The sequence below is a fragment of the Mustela erminea genome, chromosome 14 (genome assembly GCF_009829155.1).
Source record: "Mustela erminea isolate mMusErm1 chromosome 14, mMusErm1.Pri, whole genome shotgun sequence".
In the NCBI taxonomy this organism is placed as follows: domain Eukaryota; kingdom Metazoa; phylum Chordata; class Mammalia; order Carnivora; family Mustelidae; genus Mustela; species Mustela erminea.
The window spans coordinates 18640596-18662944 of NC_045627.1; the positions used below are offsets into that span (position 1 = coordinate 18640596).

The window sequence follows — 22349 nt, forward strand, 5'->3', positions numbered from 1 at the left end:
GAAGTGGGTCTGGAGAGGACAGTTAGGGCTTCGGCTGTTGCTGTCAGAGGTGCCTGGTTTCGGAGATTCCCCTGTGTGAGAAGTTCATGACCATTGTCCTTCAAGATCAGGGTGTGGAGGGTCGATCTGGAGAGGGCTGGCATGGATCCTTACATACTTTCCAGGAGTTTATTTTAAGAAGCAATCAGGCCCATCATTCATCCCAGAGCTGTCTACTGGAAAGGTTGGAAACCATATCAAGCACTAGTGCACTGGCTGAACAAATGACGTGTGCCCACACAACAGAGCACTAGGCAACCCTTGAGAACGTTATCTGGAAGAATCCCAGAGAAAGATATCCTCTGACATTGTTGTGTGCAAGAAGATCTGTGGTGGGGGTACCTGGGTGGCTCAGTGGGTTAAAGCCTCTGCCTTTGGCTCGGGTCATGATCTCAGGGTCCTGGGATCGAGCCCCATGTCGGGCTCTCTGCTCAGCAGGGAGCCTGCTTCCCCCACCCTCTCTCTGCCTGCCTCTCTGTCTACTTGTGATCTCTGTCTGTCAGATAAATGGATAAAATCTAAAAAAAAAAAAAAAAAGTCTGTTCCGAAGATACGCTGTTCCGAAAGTCCTGGTTGGTGGCTGCTGTGGGCCAGGCGGCCCGGCCAGGAGGGTGTGCATATGGTCCCCACCCTCAGCAAGCCTGTGGTCCACTGGGGATGAGTGGAGCCTTGCTGAATTTCTCATAAAGAAGTGTTAAAATACTCGCAGAGGACTGTGCAAAGAATGCCTTGTAACGGGCAGTTTGATCCCGTAAAGTCTGATCCACTGTCTGTCTGCTTATTCCTGGCTGCATCCCTGACCCAGAGCCACCGATTTTCCAGAAAGTCAGAAGGCAGTCATCGCACTGTCTTCCTGCCCGTGCCTACTCTTGAACTTCTGCAGCCGCCTTTTCCCCACACTGTGCCAGGCTCTGTGGGTGGAAAGGGAGGATGGCACATGGTTTTGGGGGGGGTGCCCCTGCTCTCCTTGGCTTCTGTTCTCCGTGTCGGTTGCCTTCTCGCCTTTGGTTGCTCGCCGTCACCTCTCTCGGGCCCCATGTCGCTCCAAGTCTTTGCCTCTGACATTTGATTGTTTGTGGTGTTGGCAGCCGTGTGGAGTAGAGCTCCAGTCTTAGAAATCACCTGGTTTAAATCCTTTCTCGGAGCTTGGTGGGATGTGGATCAGAATTGGGGTGTCCAGACTCCTTGTGGCCTCTTAGCCATGTCCCCTCCAGTCACCATGGGGATGGCTCTTCCACACAGACGTGACTCTGCAGTTAAAAGCCAGTCTGTAGTTCCCATTGCTGGCCGTATGGAGCTGCACCCAAGGTTGGGGAGGCTGGGGCTCTGCTCTCAGGGGCGGCTCTCCGGGGAGGGGAGCTGGGGATGGACCTCCCGACAAGGCTGTGTGATGGAATGCCGAGTGAACGTGTTCAGGAAGGCAGTCCGCAGGAGGCCTGGGCTGGGTTGGGTTGCCAGGGGCCCCTCCGAATGGTCCCTTGGGGTCTTGCTGTTGAAGGCTTCTTTGCCTTTGCCTTTTAGGCTAGGTTTGGTTTTCCTTTAGAAAACCTTTCTCCTGCCTTCTCCTCCTCAGCCACCTTTCCCCCATTCTCCCTTTCTTCCTTACTTTTCATCTTTCTTTTCTGCTTAGAAACTGCATAAGCAAAAGAACATCATTCAGAATCCTGTCACCCGTCGATAACCACTGCTAGCATTTTGGTGTGTGACCCTCCCCGTCAGTTTTATATAAATATTGAATGTGTGCTCAATGAACATTGTGGCCGAATGCCAAAAGAGGGAATGGTAACAGGACCTGTGTTGCCAAAAGGAAGTCTCACAGCCTCTAGAACGGGCTTCTGGGATGCAAGGAGAAGTCTGAAGCTTTATGAAAATGATTACAATGTTATTAAGATGATAACAGCACAGGAAACTTAATTTCTTAGTGTGTGGTCTGCATAGTGAAGGTTGGTGGCACAGGGCAGGCAGTGGCTCAGCCAGGGGGGAGGGGACAGCAAGGCTTCATTTGTGTTTTTTGTTTTTGAAGAATTACTGTTTCGACCAGCTGTCAGGATAACACACTACGAAGGGGAGGTCTTCTCCGACTTCTCAAACTTTTGTCAGATCACCAGTGTCTCTAACTCCTGGACCTGCCAATTTCCTTGGTGACGGGGGTGCCGTTGTGGAAAGTGGCTATCGTCCCAGCTTTGTGCCGTGCTGGAAAAAGAGGGTACTGGGATAATCTCAGGAGCAGAAGTGAGGTGGTTGCCTTCATACAGATTTTTTGCTTGTAGTTTGGTCCGCGATTGCTGCCTCACACCGCCAGTGGAGAGAGCCACGGTCCTGAGGCCGTGGCTTTTTAGAAGTGCAGGGTGGAGCGGTGTCATTGGCTTTGGAGATCACAGATTTCCGCTGGCATCTCAACTTGCCCTGCCTGCACACCAGCTGCAGCATCTTCCCTGGACAAGAATGACAGAGTCTGTAGAGACGTAGCCTGTGAGGAATGCTTGTTCTCTCTGGCACCCCAGGCTCCAGCGCGGACCTGGTTCCATTGGCCAGCGCGCTCCGTGGGTTCTGCTCTCTGCACTACAGTGTTGGAATTCTCTTCAGGCAGTCCTTTGAGACAGGTCCTGACTAACCAGCCGCTCCAGCCTGTCTGTGACTGTCTCGGGACGTCTCCGTCATGTCATAAGTACATAGGTGCGCCTACAGGTCTAAAGTGCAGGACAGAAGCCCTCGGGTGTCCCGTCGTTTGTGTGTGGGTGAGAGAGATTTTTATTCTGAGAATCATTTGGAAGGCTCACGATGTTGGGAAATTGGTCTGCCGACACTCACGGTAAATATTCAGAAGAGGCTCACGTTGCTGATGTTGCCGCACTGAGTAGTGACGCATGATGACGTGCTGATTCAAGGACGCCAGAAGCATCTGCTCTTCACCCTTCCAGATCGAAACCCAACCCTAGATTTTGGCCACGCAGCTCTGGGGCATCCTTCGACGTACATAGCTGCGCTGTTTATTTTGTTAGTATGGGCGCAAAGCGTCCATTTCTGAGATGTGACTGAACGTGTCCCAAATCTGTAATTTGCTTTGAAAGAGTAGAGACATCTTTTGTTTTGTTTTAATTATAGTAAAATATACGTAACAGAAAATGGGCCATTTAAGCATCTTTAAGTGGGTAATTTGTGGCCGTAAGTGGACTCACTTTGTTGAACAGCCCTCACCGCCGTCCGTGTCCAGGACTCCTTCATCCTTGGGAGCTGAGAGTCTGTCCTCGCTTCCTCCCACCCTGCAGCCACAGCGTCCACTCTTAACTTTCTCTGTCTGATTTTCTCTGCTCTAGGGACCTCATGTAAGTGGAACCGTACAGCATTTGTCCTTCTGTGTGTGGCTCATTTTCATCTTGAAGTAGGTTTTTTTGTTTTTTTTTTGTTTTTTTTTGAACTTTTATTTATTTGTTAGTGCGCCACTTACATTAGGTTTAATGGGCTGGAACCCCCATCAGTCAAGGAGGAGATTGCATGAGAGCGGGTGATGTCCGTGAACTTGGCAGCAAGCTTACCCTGAGGCCTGTCGGCGGCGTTCTTGGAAAATAGCCTGGTGTTTTCACGTCTTTTGTTCCGATCCGTCTTGCCCAGCAGGAGGGAGAATGGGCAGCGGGGCTGGCCCCGGCTCAGCCGCTCAGCCTTGGCCGGTACAGTCCTCTCTGGGCGTGCAGATCACGACTTCTGTCCACACTTTGCCAGTCGCTGAGCTCGTTCCTGGCGGGGTGGGCTTACCTGTGGAGGGACCGCTGTGTGTTTGGGAGGGGAGCTGAGGTTCTGGGCCTGGGTGCGTGCTCCTACGGGGTATCAGCTCTGGGTGTGCACCTGTATGTAGGGGAGGCTGGGTGGAGCCCGTGGGACGACAGACTGTCCCCCAGCTCTGCTGTGTGCTGCCCGTGCCAAAGGGGGCACAGATGTCCTGCAGCCACAGGGCCGGGCACTGTTCTGTGAAGATGCGGGAGACGGAGGTTCGCTTCCTGTCTGTGGTAAGAGAAGGGAAACGTGTTGTACCTTCAGGGGCCTGCAGGAATCCAGTGGGATGACCCGTGGTTTCAGCAGCGTGGACGAGTCTGTTTGTTTGAGGAGAGCGACCTGTCCTTCCGGTTGCCCTCTGCACTGTGGACTCTGTTCAGAGTGGAAGTCTGGGTTTTGCTGTAGGGTCTCTCTTTGTGGTTCATCCTGTTCTAGCATCTGTCATGATCTTTTTAGTGAGGGTTGTGTTTGTGGATTGCAGAGTTGTGGAGTGGATTTAAAATAAGCCTTGATTTAAACTTTGTTTCTTTTTTAGAGATATTATTCATTTGTTTTTTGAGAGGGGACGCGGGAGGAGCAGAGGGAGAAGTCTTGACACGGGGCTCTATCCCAGGGTCCCCGCATCATGACCTGAGATGCTTCACCAACAGAGCCACCCAGGTGCCCCCCGGCCTTGATTGAAATACGGGGCTGGGAGCAAATAACTGGCATGTTTGATACTCTGCCTTATTATTAAGTGTTTAGTTAGACACTGGCAGTCAAATATTCTACTAAAGAAAATAACCACAAAGCCGTCTGCATCAGTGTTTTTGTCCAACGTGCTACAGATCATCAGCAATAGGTGTCTGGGGAGAAAGACATTTGGGGCGCTTTTGTACCCCGAACATTCAGGGCACCGCTAATGAACACGCTGCCTCAGATCCCCAGGCAGACAGTTTACAGCAGAAGTCTGCCTTCCGTTCTGTGCCTGACAGCTGAAGGTGGCATAGGACGTGCTCTGTTACCGCCACCCGTACATCGTCGTCTTGGTTCCCTTCCGTTGGCGAGAGCGTGGCAGAGACGTGGGCCTCCTGCCTGTGTGTCCCCTGATGGGCCGGGGACACCAGTGATCCCTGATGTGGAAAGCGGGCCCCACTCTCGAGGAGGTTAAGATCAAGAGAGGAATATGGCAAATGCCCCCGGACTGTTGATGCCTGCGTTGTGCAGGCAAAGGGAGCGGTCCCGTCTCTTCCAGCTGGGGTCTTGTGCGGATGGGGTCCAGCTGGGAGAGGGCTCTGTTACTGGGTTTGGGTTCAAAAGGTTCCTTACTGTCTGGGAGGCATGGTCAGAGCAGTTGAGCGCCTAAAACTTAGACTGCGTTGGGGAGCGATCGGGGAAGTACGGAGCGTTTTCTGAAGCAGGGTTCTGCCAGGAGAACAAAACCCTGAGGGCTCAGAAGTAAAACCCGACCTTTTCCAACCGACCTGTACTTTGTTTCCAGAATGGCTAAGCCCCCTGCTGGGATGAACAGTGCCATGTATTTCAAGTTTTATGATCTTCTCTTCTGAAAATTCAGTAAATAAAATCTCACCCTGCTCACACGTGCTCTCGCCTGTCCTGTTCCTCTGTCTTGGCGGAGAACACACATTTTGCACACTGTTCACAGTAACACATGATTAAAGATAAAAAGTATTAGAAATTGACCTCAAGAACTCACTTTTCTGGTCTCATGGGTTTGTTGCCAGTTGCATCTCTAAGGCCCCTTCAAATTCTATGGCCGTTTGATTTAGAACATTCATGCGGTATTTATTTTGGGACTCTAGAGGATTGCACAATTTATTTTCTTTACCGGTTGGTTTTCCTTATTGCCTGAACATTTGGAGGTACTGTTTCTGAGACTGAATATCGTAAGATTGTGATTTCTTGGATTTTTTTTTTTTTTTTTTGGCTTGTTGAACTAGTTGGTGGAGATTTTGTCAGATTCGCTCCTTTGTGTGATGCCAAAGTTTATGGAAAATAAGTGAGAGAACACAAGGCCCTGGGCAGCATACATCATGGAGGATGGTTTATTGCTGGAGACGGGTTTGGGTGCCTGCACGGCCACCATCGGTGATGGGGCGGGGAGAAAAGTGCCTGTCTCTTGCGGGTTTGTTATGGCATTGGGTCTGTGGATGCCCAGCACGTGTAGAGAACATGGTAGTGCCTATTTACTTCTTAATAGGTAGGGCTTCTTAAGAAGGTAGGGCTTCTTTCTGAGGCCAGAAAGTAATAGAAAGTGGTTATGGGGGCACCTGGCTGGCTCAGTCGGTGGAGCACATGGCTCTTGATCTTGGGGTTGTGAATTCGAGCCCCATGTTGGGGGTAAAGTTTACTCGAAAATAATACAATCTCTTTCTTTATTTAAAAAAAAAAAAAAAGAAAGTGGTTAAGTCATCCTCTTATTTTCTTTCATTATTTACTGCTACAGAGGATTTGGTGGTAGCACGAGGGACTGGTGGACGGGAAACCTCATTCTGGTTTTCGATTGCATTCATATCATCTGAGTTTATGCATTTCCATCTTTTGTTCTGGTTGCTTTTATAGCTGTGGAGCATGATGTGAAAAACACAACAGATCCCAAGAAGATTTTCTCTGTCTAGAGCCTTTGCAAATGAATCAGTCTGACCAGCCAGTTCTTTGTGCACAGAGTACTGTGGCCTGACATTGATTTTTTTCCCCTCAGTTTTAGATGTTTTTATTATGAAATATTTTACACCTGTAGAAAAACATAGAGAATAATTTAATGAACATGTAGACCTAAACCCTCAGTTTTATCAAATATTTTATATATTTGATGTGTTCTGGGGAGTGTGTATATGTGCATAATTCCTTTTTTAAAAAAACACCCCATTTCCGCAGGACTGGAAGTTCAGGGGCTGTGGAGTCTGGTTCTCTGCTCTCTGGTGCCTGGGACAGTGGGAAGGGGAGTGGCAGGCTTCGCAGAAACACTGTGTATCCTTCTCCAGTGGCCTGGCCTTCCCTCCTTCCCCTCCTTTTCTCGTGGAGGTAACAGTATCACAGACAGCTGGCTTTGGAGGAGGGGAAAATATCTTGTTGGGCCCAGACAGTGATACAATTGTGAGTTAAATGAGGACTGCCCTCAGGGAACTTTTAGGGTCCCTACACAAGGTAGAGCCGATGCATTCAGAAATGGCTCCTGTGGGTACCTCAGTGGCTCAGTGGCTAAGCCTCTGGTCGGCTCAGGTCATGATCCCAGCGTCCTGGGATCAAGCTCCACATCAGGTGGATGGGGCTCCCTGCTCAGTGCGAGGCCTGTGTCTCCCTCTCTTACTTCACCTGCTTGTGTTCCCTCTATCACTTTCTCTCTGTCAAATAAATAAATAATATCTTTTAAAAAAAGAAGTGGCTTCTGTGGAAAACCAGAACGGCTTCAGGAGCTGTTGGGATGAACTTGGCATGAACTTGAAGACACGGAGATGGGGCAGGTGGGCCAGAGCTCCGCCCTGGGAACGTGGTCCTAGGGATTAGAGTAGGTCGTTCAGGGCTGCCTGGACTCTTCTCAGGAGTAGCAAGAGAAGTCCATGGCCTGAGAGCAGTACCCTTGAGCCCTCACCTTACAGAATCGATAGCTCTAGGCCCTTAATGGACCAGGACAGCAGAGAAGAGCAGCAGGCATCCCAGAAGCAGGCCATCTTGGAAGGAGCTCCTCTCCTTCTGGCGGTGTGGCCTGGAGTAAGCAAGCCCCTTGCCCTCTCTGATGTGAGGTCCGTTCTTATTTCGGCTGCCGAGAGGTTAAGAGCAGGGAGTTGAGTTTTTAGACGTTGCGCAGTTTTGAGGTGGTGTGGCCTGTGGGGGTTTGGAGTAAGCAGCTCCACGAGGAGAAGCCTGAGACTTACTGGTCGGTCGCAGATGTGTGGAGGGACCTCCGTACGCACAGCCCTGCACACGGGGAAGCCACCAGCACTGCCCTTCCTCCAGTTCCTTGTGAAAGAGACCATCCTGCTCTTGGTCGTCGGGGCAGAACCCGGGACTGTCCCCAGTTGCTTTTCCGTGACGCCGTCCCCTTCCAGTCACCAGAGAAAGGGCATTTGGTCTCTGCTTTATCTCTTGCGTTCCTCCCGACTCAGGCCTTCATCCCTTCGTGCCAGGATTCCAAGTCTCCATCTGCTTTCTGCCCTGACCTCATTCCACTCTCCCGGCTGTGTCAGTCCCCTTCCCGGGCTGCAGGGGCAGACGTGGTAACGTCCCGCTGACTTGTGCCTGTGTTTCCCTGAGCCCCAAGGAGAAAGCCTGAGTGTCTCAGTTGAATGTGTCTGTGGTTTGTCCCTTGCTGTCCCTCTCACTTCCCTGGTAGTGATTCCTTATGTCTGAGCTTTGTGCCCAGGCGAATGCCTTCTGCTGCACTGGTCTGCCTTAGTTTCCTCTTTCAGGGTCTCCTGAGTGAGCCGTGTTCCCCTTGCCCCAGCTGCCTTGGGCTGGGTGTTGCCCTGCACCTGCCATGGTCATTCCCCTAAGCACAGTGGCTACTTGGAGGGGGCAGTTGGGATGTGCGTGTGCATGCAGGACGTGAGGTCACAGCCCAGCCCTGGAGAGCAGCAGCAGAAACACCTTGTGTGTGTGTCCCCTCAGGTGCCTCCGTGGACATGGGGTCACCCAGCAGGTGTGAGGCCTCACTGGCCCTGGTGCTGGCTGGGAACCTGGGGCTGTCCCCTCCTGTGGGGGCAGAAAGGGAAGTGAGCAGCGAAGCAGTGCTCCTGAAGTTGGGGGGTCGCTGGTGGTAGAAGAGACCAGACTTGGAGCTGAAGTCCTATGCGTTCTCTCCCACGCATGTCAGCATCAGAAATGAGAATGGGCGGAAGGTGTGATGTTAGAAAAGTTCTCTGTGAACTTTGCGGGAATACTGTCCACTTCCCTGTCCTCCCTTCAGCGCTGGTGAAGTGCTCAGATGTTGTGTCTCCCTGGGTTCCCTTGGCCGCAGGGGCCTGGCCCAGGAGTGGCTTCAGGGTTCTGCTCTGCTCAGAGCCTGGGGGTTTGCCACATCTTACAGACGTCAAGTGCTTTCCCTGCCCCACAAACTAATAAGGTGACAACAGTAAAATCTTAGTCCTTTCCTTTAATGTTACATTCTTTATGTTCTGTTAAATCCTTTTTTTTTTTTTTTTTTTTTTTAAAGATTTTATTAGAGAGAGTGAGTGAGCATGAGCAGTGGGGAGGGTTAGAGGGAGAAGCTGACTCCCTGCCAAGCAGGGAGCCCTACGCAGGGCTCAATCCCAGGACCCTGCAATCATGACCTGAGCCGAAGGCAGATGCTTAACCTCCTGAGCCACCCAGGCGGCCCTCTGTTGAACCCTTTGGAAAATGAAATGGTTTCTTCCATTCTAGAATTCTGGAGTCTCTGCGAAATAAGAAGACAGCTCAGCAGCACTCAGCAATCACTTTTTTAATTTCCAAGAATTTCTAAAAATTTTGAAAATTGTTGCTTCTGCCATGGCCTGTTGCAGGGAAGCTGAGCTGTTTTATCAGTCCTCATCTCGACCCTGCCAGTGTTTTGTCCTCTGCCCCAAGGAGACCTGTCTCCTCTTGGATTCTGTCGTGTGAGAGAGTGCTAATTTGCATCTGCTTCTGTCTGCCCCTCACTGATGATTCCCCCCACGTCCACTCACGTCAGTGGTTTTCACTGTATTTTTGTTCCCTGTTGGCATTTGTGTGGATGCCTGGCCATTTTTCTGTATGTGGGTATTTCTGCTTATTGGTCCCACTGTCTGCCCAGATTCAGTGACTTGGAGACAAATTGACCCTAGAGTGTTTGCAGTGGAAAAGGAGCAGAAGACCATTTGTTTTGTTGTTCCATTGTAGGAGTGGGTCAACCGAGGCTTGGGGTGGTGATGTGGTTTATGTAATCTGACACAGTCCTCCTTCGATGAAGTCAGATCAGAAACCAAGGTTCCTGACCCTCTGTGCCCAGCAGAGGTCCTTGTATGGACTCTTCATGGTGTCCTGTTCCATTATTATTATCTTGGCCAGGAGCCTCAGAGCTTTTTGACCCTCACGTGTCCCTCTTTCTCTTCAAAGCAGACGTCAAATAGCCATTCACCAACGCTTACCAATTTTTTCTCTGCTTTAAAAATTTTATTCAGTGATTTAATAAATTTTCCAGCAGTAAAATTCACTTGTGGAACATTTAGTTCTTGGAGTTTTAATGCGTGCACTGATCTACGTATCCTCCATGGCAAAGAGCCTGTGGAACAGTCCGCCACTTCTTGGGTTCCCTGGGGCCTCCTTGTAATCAGCCCCCAACCCTACTCCTGACAAGACGGATCTGTTCTCTGTCGCTTTAGCTGTGCCTTTTCCAGAATGTCACGGAAGTGGGATCGTGCAGATTACCCCCTTCTGAGACTCCTTTCTCTGCGTGAGTGCCTTTGAGATGCATCCAAATCAGTAGTTTGTGCCTTTTTATTACTAAGGAGTCTTCCTTAGTCTTTTTTTTACCCTCCCCCCATTGCATTCCCATTTCAAAACACGTGAGAGTCCTGGCTGACCTGCGTCTTTGTCAGCATTTTATGTTGGCGGTTTTCAAAATTTTGCCATTCTGGTAGGTAGGTGTGTGGTGGTATCTTTCTCTGATTTTTTTTTTTTTTTAATTTTACTTATTTTGTCAGAGAGAGAGTGAGCACAGCAGGGGGAGCAGCAGAGGGAGAGGGAGAAGCAGACTCCCCACTGAGCAGGGAGCCTGATAAGGGACTCGATCCCAGAACCCTGGGTCATGACCTGAGCCAAAGGCAGATGTTTAACCAACTGAATCACCCACGTGTGATCTTAATTTGCAGTTCCCTGATGATTAGTGACGCTGAATATCTTTTCATGGCTTATTTGCTTTTCTTAGCCTGTTATGTGTATCTATGTGTCTTGTTTTACTCTTGGTTACACCCGTTGTCATCATCACACTTGTATTCCAGGCTGGTATTGTGCCTAGGCTTTTTATATCACCATGGTTGTCCACATACTCCAGTAGATACTAGGGGTGAGGCACTGAGCAAGGAACTTTATGAACAGAATCTCAATCTATCTTCACAAAATCCTGGTGATTTAAGTATTGTTTCCTGTTACTGTGGAGAAGATACGTAGAGCACTGTTCGGTGGATATTTGTCGCCTCCCGCGTGCTTCAAGCCAGGCGTTAGGCCTGTGTCCTCGTTCTGTGACTCGGGCAAGCCATTTAATTTCTGAGTCTGTGTTTGTATCTTCTAAATAGGGATCTGTCTCACGATATTTTCTCTCAGGGTTAGTGAGTGAGGGTTCTAAAGCAGAGTGGAGGAAGCCTGCTCCGCAGAAGATCTGGCTCTTGGCATTTACTGAGAAAGCCTTAGCATTAGTTCTGTTCTAACACTTCCTAGCAGATGAGGCTCTTCCTGTCCTGTCCTGGCCACCTCCCTCTGGAAAACTTCTCCTTGGTGGGTCCCCTGCTCTACTCCAGATCAAATACGAGAGCTGACACAAGATTCAGCCTTTTCCTTTTATGAAGTGTGTTTCTCTGTTTCCTCTGTGTGGCTTACTAATAGACTGCCTCATTTGGCCCAGAAAGACGGAATTGCACTGTACCGGTTTTGCATGACAGACCTCCAGTACTCGACTTGCCCCTGCCCAGCATCCCCCACCCCACTGTAAATGCTGAAGGGACCAGTGACCCTGGAGCTTGCTGGTGGCTAATCTGGATGCTCTTTTCCAAAATCCACATTTCATACTTTCTTTTTTTTTTTTTTTTTTTTACACTTTGCAAACTTTATATTTATCCAGTGGCATAATTAATCAACCAGTTCATTTTTTAACTTTTTTAAAAAAAAAGATTTTATTTATTTATTCGAGAAAGTGCAAGTGAGCACAAGCAGGGGGAACAGCAGAGGGAGAGGGAGAACCAGAGTCCCCACTGACCAGGGAGCTCAACACAGGGCTCGATCCCAGGACCGAGATCATGACCCAAGCCAGAGGCAGATGCTTAACCCACTGAGCCACCCTAATTTCTTAACTTCTTAATGGAATTATAAACATACATACAGATTTGGTCAACACCACATTATGCTTTAAATACCTAAGCTTAGGTCTGGCAGAGGGGTGCTGGGAGCAATAGCGTACGTGCTGTTGCTGGAATTTCTTTCATCTGTCACTTGCTAGTCCTGTAATCAGGCTTTTTCTTTATTGGCCAGATCATTTGGGATGATTTCCAGGAAACCGGAAATACTTCGAAGAGATGTTTCTATTTGAAAGGAGTGCCTAAGGTTTTCTGAAGTCAGTAACAGAAAAGCTGAATGAGCCAGGTGTTTACTTAGAGTCCGTTTCTGCTCCAGTGTTTCGGTGAAGAATGTCTAACCTTTACGAATAGCATTAAGGCTGATCTGGTTGCCAAGGTTATACTGTTTAGGGTAGGACAGGAAGAGGACACTGTAGTACTGGCAAAAACAAAAGGGTACGGCAGTGACCGTGTGTGCAAATTGTCAGATCATCTGTTGTGGGTACATGAGGCTTGGGAGCAAGGGTTGGGCTGCAGTGGGCTCCCTGTGCTCTCCTGTCCCCTGACTGGGCACTTCGCATGTCGTCCTCCCCTGGGCAGGTGTGAATGTGATGCCCACCCTGTGTGAGCTGCATTCCTCTCTTGTTGTCCCTCATCAGCAGAGCTGGCCTTTGAAATACAGGAGCCCAGAGGAACGTGGAAGACTCTGGATTCTGGAGTAGATGGCCTGGAGCCAGGTCCTCTGTCTGCCGGTCACCAGCTTCACGACTGCACACGACTTAATTGCTTTCTGCACCTTGAGATTCCTGTCTGTAAAATGGGTGTAATGATAGTGCCTACCTCACAGGGGTCAACGGTTGTAAAGAAAGAACTGTCAAGGGGCGCCTGGGTGGCTCAGTGGGTTGAGCCTCTGCCTTCGGCTCAGGTCATGATCTCAGGGTCCTGGGATCGAGTCCCACATCGGACTCTCTGCTGGGTGGGGAGCTTGCTTCCTCCTCTCTCTGCCTGCCTCTTTCTGTCAAATAAATAAATAAAATCTTAAAAAAAAATTATCAAGAGGTGGGGTTGAAATAACCCAATTCTGTTGTCTGGTTCCAGTGTTTTCAGTGGTGGGAGGTGAGCCTCTGTGAGTCTCACGGTAAGGCTTCCACTCTCCTTCCTGCCCACGTGGGAAGAATTTCTCATTTTTTGTATTGATGCCAGTAGGAAGGCTTGATAGCATGTTTTTATCTAGAAATACAAATAATTATCATCAAAATGACTGTTGCCACCTAAGAAATAGAATTAGCGAAACTAAGAGGGACATTTCTTATATAAAGAAAGGCCAAGTATTTTTTTATGGAGTGACTGCACCTAAAGTTAGTTATGATAAATGACAATCTCATCTTATAGGTGAAAAGATTAAAAACATAATCAGCTCTCTGTTAAAAACACAACACGGCACAGTTTCGTTGAAATAATTAGACTCTGCTGCTTTAATCTTGAATTTGGCTGGGTCGCATGTGAGTTAATTTTTTTCCCCGGTTTGAGACGCCCACAGTACGGTGGGACCCTATATGTGAGTCAACCAGGAGGAAAAACCATTTGGGAATTGAATGTTGGTCTAGCAATCCAATTTGACTTCTACCCGCAGGCAGTGTGTGGTGCTGGCTGGGTCTGCATCATTATTCCGAAGTCAGTGCTGATGTCCTGTGACTAATATGTTCCAGCTGTCTGGGTCACTACTTTGGAGTACTGTTTATTTGCGGTAGTGATGCTGCAAACAGGAAAAGCTTTCCCTTTTGTTGGTTGAGAGCTTTGCTGGTAATTAGCAAAACAAGTATGCCGCTTACTTGGGAGAGACTGAAAGGCGACTGAAGAGTCCATTGTACACGACCCCAGTGGAAAACAATTTGGCTTTACTTAGAAGAGCTGGACACTTGCACTCCTGTGCTCTGCCCCCTCTCTTAGGTGAACGCCCTGGAGAAATGCCGTGTGTGCCCCAGGGACAGGCGCTGGAATGTAAATTGTTCATGATAGCAAAAACTGACAAGTCCCCGTGGGGTCCTCAGCAGAGTGGGGCGGTGAGCTGTGGCTCTGTTCACGCAGAGGGAACTGTATAGAAGGCGATGAATGTCAACCACAGTTGCACGAGTCACCAGGGGTGCGTCTCAGAATCCGCTTCGCAAGAGGCAGGTCTGAATTCATGCACTCACGTTTCACTTTTCATTGGTTAAAACCCAGCAAAATGCAACCACATACTGAGAATAATACGCATGTGATGAAAACATACAGATGAGCAGAGAAATTAAATCACAGTTGGGGCTAGTAGTTATCTGTGCAGGGGAGTGGATGGGAGGGCGTCAGGAAGGGGCACACACATCTTCCATAAAACCCCATAAGACCCCCCAAACCCAGCCTCTGGGGTATTAGGTGCATGGGATTTGTTTCCATTATTCTCTAGTCTGACATGTGGTCAGCGAATAACAAGGTACCCCAAACGTAGCAGCTTAAAACACTGATGAACATTGATTATCTTACAGGGTCTATGTGTGGGCAAGACATCAACAGACCGAACTGGGAAGCTTATTTTGCTCATTTTTGCTTTGGTAACGGCGCAGGCATTCACTGACATGATGGGGGCATAGGTGTGGCACCTATTTGCAGTGTGGGGCTGGAGGGAGGCCTGTGGTGTGAGCTGTTGGGAGGGAGGGGGCCCTGGCTGGTGACCGCGCTTGCCGGGGCTGGGGGCAGGCAGGGCAGGGCAGAGAGGGATTCGGGAAGTATGGACTTCTGGATGCATGGTGCAGATGGGACCACATGTGCCTAGATGTCTGTCTACCCATGTCCCTAGGTTGGGCAAAAATCTGGGCCCCGTGATTTTGAGGAGAATTCTCAGGACTATTGGCTATCTGCAGCATCCTGGCTCCCCGTGATATTGAAGTCTCTGCCAGCTTCACCCGATCTCCCGAGAACCCCCCCCCCCAATGGGAAAGGAGAGCCCACCCCTCACTCCCTTCCCCAGTTGGAGCTTAAAAATTCATGCAGTGATGACATTCTGATCACAATACATGTTTGTTTTTAATATTAACAAGGTTTCAGTTGCTGATTCGTTTACTCATCCTCGCCAAAATCTTGGAGTAAAATTGGTGTTTCCAAAGGAGTGTCATGTGTCTTCCCTTGGTTTTGGGTAGCTTTTGCCATAACTTCCTGGTGAGTGCTCCTGGGGTCCACATGCTCTGGCGTGTGAGGCATCGAGGCCTGTCCTGTCTCTGTGTGGGTTGCAGCACCCTTGGGAACAGGTGCTTCCCAGTCCCCAGGGGAGGAAGCAGCCTGAAGCAGTTCTCTCGATTTTTCATCAAGCTGGCGAGTGGAGGAGATGGGACTGAAAAGCAGGCACAGGGATCCTGACTCACTTTTGTTAGGCTTTTGTATGCAGTGCCTTCGCACATTGAACGCCGATCCCCGCAAACCTCTGCGAGCAGGACTGTGGTGACCAGTGCACAAAGGCCCCTTTTAGGTCATCTTGTGGGGAAACTACATGCTCCTTGGTGATTCTGACCCTGGGATCGTGATCAGAGCTGAAGGCAGGTGCTTCACCCACTGAGTCATCCAGGCACCCCAGGAGTGGTTATTCTTCAGGGAGCAAACTGCAGTGCACCCCTTCCCCCCCACATGGCATGTGACTGTGTTTGGCCTCTTGGCCTTGAGGTTTGGTTACTTTTCAGGAGAGCATCTTGCGGGGTTGCGGGGCCACCTGTATGGTGAGACACGCCTTCAGCTTAGAGTTGGAAGATCTAAGTAGAGGCTTCAACCCTGCTGTTGTTTTCTGGTTGTATGTTCTTGTCGTGCTGTCGTTGGGCACCTGGCGGGTCTGCCTGGGAAATCCAGGAGGCCCAGAGGTCTGGCGTGGCTCCGAGGATGTGTGGGGGCCTCACGTGGGGTCTCAGAAATCCACAGTCACTCCGGCCCTGGAAGCTCCACTTCCCTTCTAAGTGGAGGTTTGGGTGATCTCATGTGTCACTGCCTTGAAATTGATGTGAGTTAAGAGAAACTTAATAAGGCATTTCTTTGTTCTAGAACTTCCTAGTGGGTGAGGCTAATGGTTGTTCCCCACATTTGGGATGTGAGGGATCAATTTTTTCTCTTTTCACGTTTCTCCTTGCTTAAACGCAACTAGTTTGAGCACTGTTTTTTTTTTTTGTTTGTTTTGTTTTGTTTTTAAAGATGATTTATTTATTTACTTGACAGAGAGAGAGAGAGAGAGAGATCACAAGTAGGCAGAGAGAGAGGCAGGGAAGCAGGCTCCCTGCTGAGCAAGGAGCCCGATGTGGGGCTAGATCCCAGGATCCTGAGATCATGACCTGAGCCAAAGGCAGAGGCTTAACCACTGAGCCACCCAGGCACCCCTTGAGCACCGTTTTAATCTAGAGGCTTGTCATCGCTGAAGAACATTGTCTCAACTGAAATAGCTTGAATCTTATAAAGCTCCTTGCTGGTAACACGTTGTTTCACTTATGTTTGCAGGGTGAGGGAGCATGACCAGCCCCGAATGGGCCCCTGGGCATTAGCCATTCGCTTTTCTTTAGGAGAAAGAAGACTGCCGTCCGCTTGAGAGGTGAGTCAAGATTTCTGTGCAGCTTTTTATCCTACGAATTTCAGACACATGGAAGAGTTAGAAGAATGTGTGGTGAGTTCCTGTGTACTCCCTGCCTACATTTAACATTCATTAGCATTTTACCACATTGTGTGTGTGTGTGTGTGTGTGTGTGTGTGTACATATGTGTGTTTGAGGGCTTGTACATTTTTCTGCTGAAGTGTGTAAAGGAAAAGTAAGTTACAGGCATCATGACGTTTTATCCTAAATTCTTTGGGATGTAGGTCCTAAAAATAAGGATGTCTTCCCTGAGAGGCATCTCAAAACTATGAGATGTAGAATCATTGAATTAAACACATTGAATTAAATTATTTAATTAAATTGTTAAATTATAAAAACATATTGAATTAAAATCATTGAATTAAACTCTGATTTCCTATTAAAAGGTGTAATTTTGGATTTATGATCCCTTCATAGCTGATAAAAACCTTTAAGCTATGATTTATTTAATGGACAGATAGGCAATGTGAGCATGTTTGAAAGAGATCTGTTTGTCCATAAAGGACTGATTGGGTTTCGCACTTGCCTGCGGGTCCCGCGTAAGAGGGCGGCCGTGTTTTCCTCGTTCGGCATGCTCTGTCCGTTTGTGCCCTGTGGGCTTCACAAGTAGACCAGTCTTTGCTTGAACAGGGTTGAAGGTCTTCACTGAGTTTTTAACCCTAACTCCCAGGAGAATGTGCCAGGGAGATGCGGTCCTGTGAAGCTGAGGTTTTACTGTATTAAAACCAGCATTCAGGACATTGACAGTGACTCCCAGCGCCATCGCCGTGATTTGACTACCGAACTGACACTTCTCTTCAAACCCTGCAGATATGTTGAGCTGTGATTAGTTGTAGATGGAGACACATCAGGACCAGTCCCACGTGATCACTGGTAGCCCTTGGTGGCTCTGCATGGTGGCTCTGCTGTCCCATGGGTGGCTGTCCTCCACACAGTGCTGGGCTCTCCCTCGGTGGGCCCTGGGAATCCAGGCATTTCTTCGTGGAGAGGTTAACGAGCTACAGCTGCCCGTTTTGAGCCTTACTTTAGAAGAAGTCTTTATGTCTTCTTAGATTCTTGGCAGTCTTCTTAGATTCTTGTGTCTTATTTAGACCACAGAGTTCGTGACGGCAGTGAGGTTTCTTGCTGTGGACTTGAGCGCATAGATTCAGAGGCTTGTGTGGGGCAGGCCTGTACCAGGACAGGAACTGGGGTTTGCTCCGTAAGGGGCGATGAGCACCGTAGGGTACAAGTCCATAGGCATTGCCCAGTTTTTGACCCAATAAAATGTGTCTGGCTGAAGTGGGCAAGCTTTCTGATTTCAAACCTTTAGGGACTAGAATGTTCATTGGAAGGAAGTGGTTCCTGTGGGACTTGGATATGTTTATGGCTAAATTTGGCTTTTATAAATAAAGTTTTATTCAGACACGATCATGTTCATTTGTTTATGGTTCATCGGTGACAGCTTTTGTGCTGCAACAGCAAAATCACACGGTTGTGAGAGAGACCAGGGTTGGTGGCTCCAGCAGTGACCATAGGGCCCACAAGACAGACCTAATACGTGTCCCCCTGGCACTTTACAAAATGTTTGCCAACTCCTGCTTTACTTCATGAAGGCAAGGGTGCAGTGGTGATAACCGCTGCATCTTGAAATAGCCTCAGCCCATTCATTTTAATGTGAATGCCTTTATTTATTCACTTATTTATCCCACAGATATTTACCGAGAGGCTACTATGTGTCAGGGATAATAAGATGGTGACAGTCGCGTAGGCTGTCACCTGTGTGGAACTTCCCAGGGGCTCCTGTGAACTTGAAGCTCCACTCCAAGATTGTGCTTTGTACGTGTCAGAACAAAAGCATGAAATGGGAATGGAATGGAGTGACCACATTCTCCGTTTTGAATGAGTATATTGGTTATATTTCTTAATTTTATAAATTTAATAAGCACTTTCCATAACGTAATGATCTACATTGATGTGGCCGTGTTTCTGAGTGTGTCTTAAGGTCTTGCTTGTTTCCATGGGGTGGCAGCTGACTGTCTAAGGCAGCGTGTCTGCATCGGGCCACGAGCTTGGACATGCTCATCCCGGCAAGCCAGGCAGACCTCCCACCTCAGGCTACATGAATAATTAATAATAATACTCAACAGAAAGAAAAGCATGCAGGGTAGTTAAGTTTGGAATGTGGTATAGCAGATTCATCTATCACTGTTGGCATGCTTCTCTGTTTGCATACGTGAGGTTGTAAAAGTTTGTTCTCTTGATAGGAGGTCATAGAGGGCATTGTCGTGGACAGAGACAGGTGAAGCGGATAACACTGCTTTAATCCCGGTAGTGTTTTCATGTATGTGCCTAGATGCTTTATGGGCATGAGTCACTGCTCTGTCGTCACCCCAGACTGTGCTCCGACAGACAGAAAGGAAATGCCGTTGACTCATCCCTGCAAACCCTCATAGGGCCGTCACGGCTGCCTTGGCTCGTTCCAGCCCGAGACATCCTTTAGGAGAGTGAAGTGAGGTCGAACATTTATTTGGATGTTGGAGGTACAGTTGGTTAGCTGTGTGGAATGAGGTAAAGATGGCAAAAGGCATGACGTCCCGACAGTGTTCACTCCTTGCCTTAGAACTGTCTGCCACCGGGCAGGATGCTCCTTGTCACCCTCTGGGGCAGTGATCTGGGTGACCGTGCTTTGCCCTGAAATCGGAGCCTCTTGGGAGGGGCTGTGCGTGGGGGTCAAACTCTGCACTGGTTGGTTTTGTTGCCAGGATTGTAATAAAGTTAAGGTGTAGCTCCTCTTTCTGAGGGAGAGATGGTACATATGCAGTCACATGTTCTGCTTCTGTGTTTAAAATGTTTTTACAGCTTCCGTCCTGCCCTTCATTTCAGTAGTTTTTTTCAGTGGTGCAGAATTAGGGATAAATGAAAAATGAGAATGGAGAAGACTGATGACAGTTGTTTTCCTCACGAAACTGGAAACCGTCTTCTTAACTGCTTTGGCTAAAAAGAAGGGTTTCGGAAGCAAAATGAGGAGAGGCAGAATCACCTGATCTGTGGTGCTAGAGAAGCTGCGTCTTCTATCCTCAGGACAGGGAGCTCTTCTGCCCAGAACTCCAGCCTCGGGGGCGTCTCATTTGTCAAGGACAGCTCCTTAAGACTGACTTCCTCAGCTCCGGTTTGGCCTCTGGAGAGGGGTCGTACCGACGTGCACACGAGCATCTCGTGGCAGAGTGAGTGGGGGTCTGGGAAGCATATGAGGATGATTCTCTTGGCCAGGAAGGTGGGATAAAGAGGTTGTTAAGAACTTGGACGCTGAGGCCAGGTTCCATGGGTGCCATTATTAGCCACAGACAATTTTGACCTGTTACTTAACCTCTTGTGTGCCCTGGTCTGCTCACCGGTGCCATGGGGATGAAGGTGTCCACCGCGGGGCTCTGGGGAGGGCTGAATTAATGGATGTGTGTCGGGCACTTAGGACAGTGCCTGATACCTGCTAGTCTGTCCCTTGTGAATTTTTAAAACAGCCCTGCCAGCGAAGTGTCCTCCTCATGTGACAGGTGACGGCGCCGAAGTCCAGAGTCAAGTGACCTGTAAGAGTGACACCTGTGGCCGTGAGGTCTCCTGACTTCTTGTGGCTACGTTGGTCATTGCGAGGATTATGGGGACATTTAGAGTGATAATAAGTCCAGGAAGCAGAGAGGGAAACTCTCCTTGGTTCTGGAACAGTAGCTCGCTGTTTGGACGTACCTAAGTGTGACGCAGGAAACATTGCTTGTGGGTTCACTTGCACTGTGGTCTCCAGCTTCCCTCTGTCGGGTGCCCCCGGGCGTGTTTTGGAAGCATCACACTGAGGAAATCCATGCCCACAGTTGTCCCACGGTGGCGACCACATGGTTGGAAGAGTCAGCCGTGTCCGGGCACTCACCCCGGGAATGTTGGCTAATTGATTAATCAGATCCAGCATTAGGACCTCAGAGGAAGCTAAGATTTGTGTGGCCCAGAGGTGATTTGACCCCAAAATGTGGGGTGAGGACATGGCTCCTGTCAGAGCGGGGCTCGGGCTACCCGAGTGCGGCCTCACCAGTTTCTTCATGAAGAATATCATCCCACAGCGTTGAGAATGTCTTACGGAGAAATTATTCAGATGGACTCCTGAAGGAGACTTGCCTCCGGGGGCTTAGACCTTGGTGTGACCCAGACGTCCGATGGGGGTCATGCTGCTTTCTGAGGACAAAGACAATGATTTCTTTGTACTTACTGTGGACTCAAGACACTAGAAACTTAGTATCACTGTGGGTAATCTGTTACATACCCCAAATATGCAGCCGTCCACGCAAGGAAAAACGTGGCGGGTGCCCACAGTTTGGGGGGCTCCTTCCCTGCAGGGGCCTTTGAGAAACACTGTGCTGCTCAAAACTTCCAAAGCTGGCTTCTCGGCCAGACCCACGCACTTGGCCCCGCAGCGGCCTTGGCCCGTGTTCCCCCCGCTGCTCGCCGCCTGGCATGTGGGAGGCGCTCAGATATTTCTTGAATGAACAGATCTGTCTGAACTGTGCCTTTGTCTTCAGTTTGCGTTTCTCTTAACAAGAAGTTGTTTACCATGTGCATGTCTTCGGGAATTAAAGCTCCGAGCCCTCTGTTACCTCTTGCGTCTGAACACACGGCTTTCTGTTGTCTCTTCAGAGGAAGGCGGTGCTGTTTTGAGCATTGATTCCAACACCTGGTTTTACAATGACATTGATATTCCAGAGAACAGCCCTTTGCAGAGAATAGAGGGATTAGCTACGAATTCTGGAGAAACGACCCTCCCTCGGTTTGCCAGGTGCTTATGGGAAGCGTAATAGGTTCTGAGATTTAATCCTCCTTGCTTTGTTCTCAGTTCCTTGGGAGCCTTTTGCTGTGCTAAGTAGTCTGGGATTAAATATTAGTAGTTTTGTCACTGTCTTAACTTGACCCCTTTTGGTGGGTGGGAAATCCCAGTCAGCCCTGTTTCCTGAATGTCAGATGATTATCTCCTTAGTATTCTCAGCCACACCATGACCATATCCTGTCAATGACCACACCGTCACTGAGCTCGCTCGCTCACACGCACTCTGTCGCCGGTGGGGGGTTGGTGCCGGCCATCCGGTGCGCTGCAGCTGCCTGGGGGTTGGAGTCCCTCTCAGGACTTCCAGAGTGTGCCATGTCGGGGTCCATAACCGTCCTACCCTCCTCCCCATACTCCTGTTTTCTTTGTCTAGGGTCTCAGAACCTCAGAAGCAGAACAGTGATTCTTAAAATTGGTTCCCGGAACAGTGGAATCGGTGTGGCCTGGTTGAATGTCGGAGGAGGCAGCCTCGGGTCCGCAGCTGCCCTGTTGGATCAAGGTCCTGTGGGTGAGGTCTAGTAAGCTGTGTTTTAAAGAACCTTTCAGGTGATGCTGCTTCTGTTTTAATTGGAAAAACATGTAACACGAAAGTTACTGTCACGACCACTTTAAAAAAAATTTTTTTTTTAAAAAGATTTTATTTATGTATTTGACAGACAAAGATCACACGCAGGCAGAGAGGCAGAGAGAGAGAGGAGGAAGCAGGCTCCCTGCTGAGCAGAGAGCCTGACGCGGGGCTCGATCCCAGGACCCTGGGATCATGACCTGAGCAGAAGGTAGAGGCTTTAACTCACTGAGCCACCCAGGCGCCCCTGTCATGACCACTTCTGAGCATACAGTTCAGTCATGTTAAGTTGATTCGCTTCGTCGTGAAACAGCGCTTCATGTCCCCTTTCTGCTGATGGCCTCCCCAACCCCTCTCTTGTTGGGCGTTTATTTACCTTCTCTCCTGGGAGCAGGAGTCACAGATGCGCTCATGGTAGTCCCTTGTCCCCGCCATCGGCCGTGGTCCAGAAGCAGGGGATCCTCCTTGGAGCGGTCAGGAGGCCAGTGGTCACTTACACGCCAGGCCACAGCC

General features: G+C 49.2%; 1 protein-coding gene across 5 annotated transcripts in view; it reads left to right on the plus strand.

Annotated features, from left to right (window-relative positions):
* The window catches only part of SGMS1 (sphingomyelin synthase 1), a 266791-nt gene that overhangs the window by 11858 nt on the left and 232584 nt on the right, over positions 1 to 22349 (plus strand). For all 5 annotated transcript variants that reach the window (XM_032312956.1, XM_032312959.1, XM_032312958.1 and 2 more), the window contains exon 2: positions 16299 to 16389. The gene's annotated coding sequence lies outside the window, so the exon portion shown is untranslated. The remainder of the gene's footprint in view (positions 1 to 16298; positions 16390 to 22349) is intronic.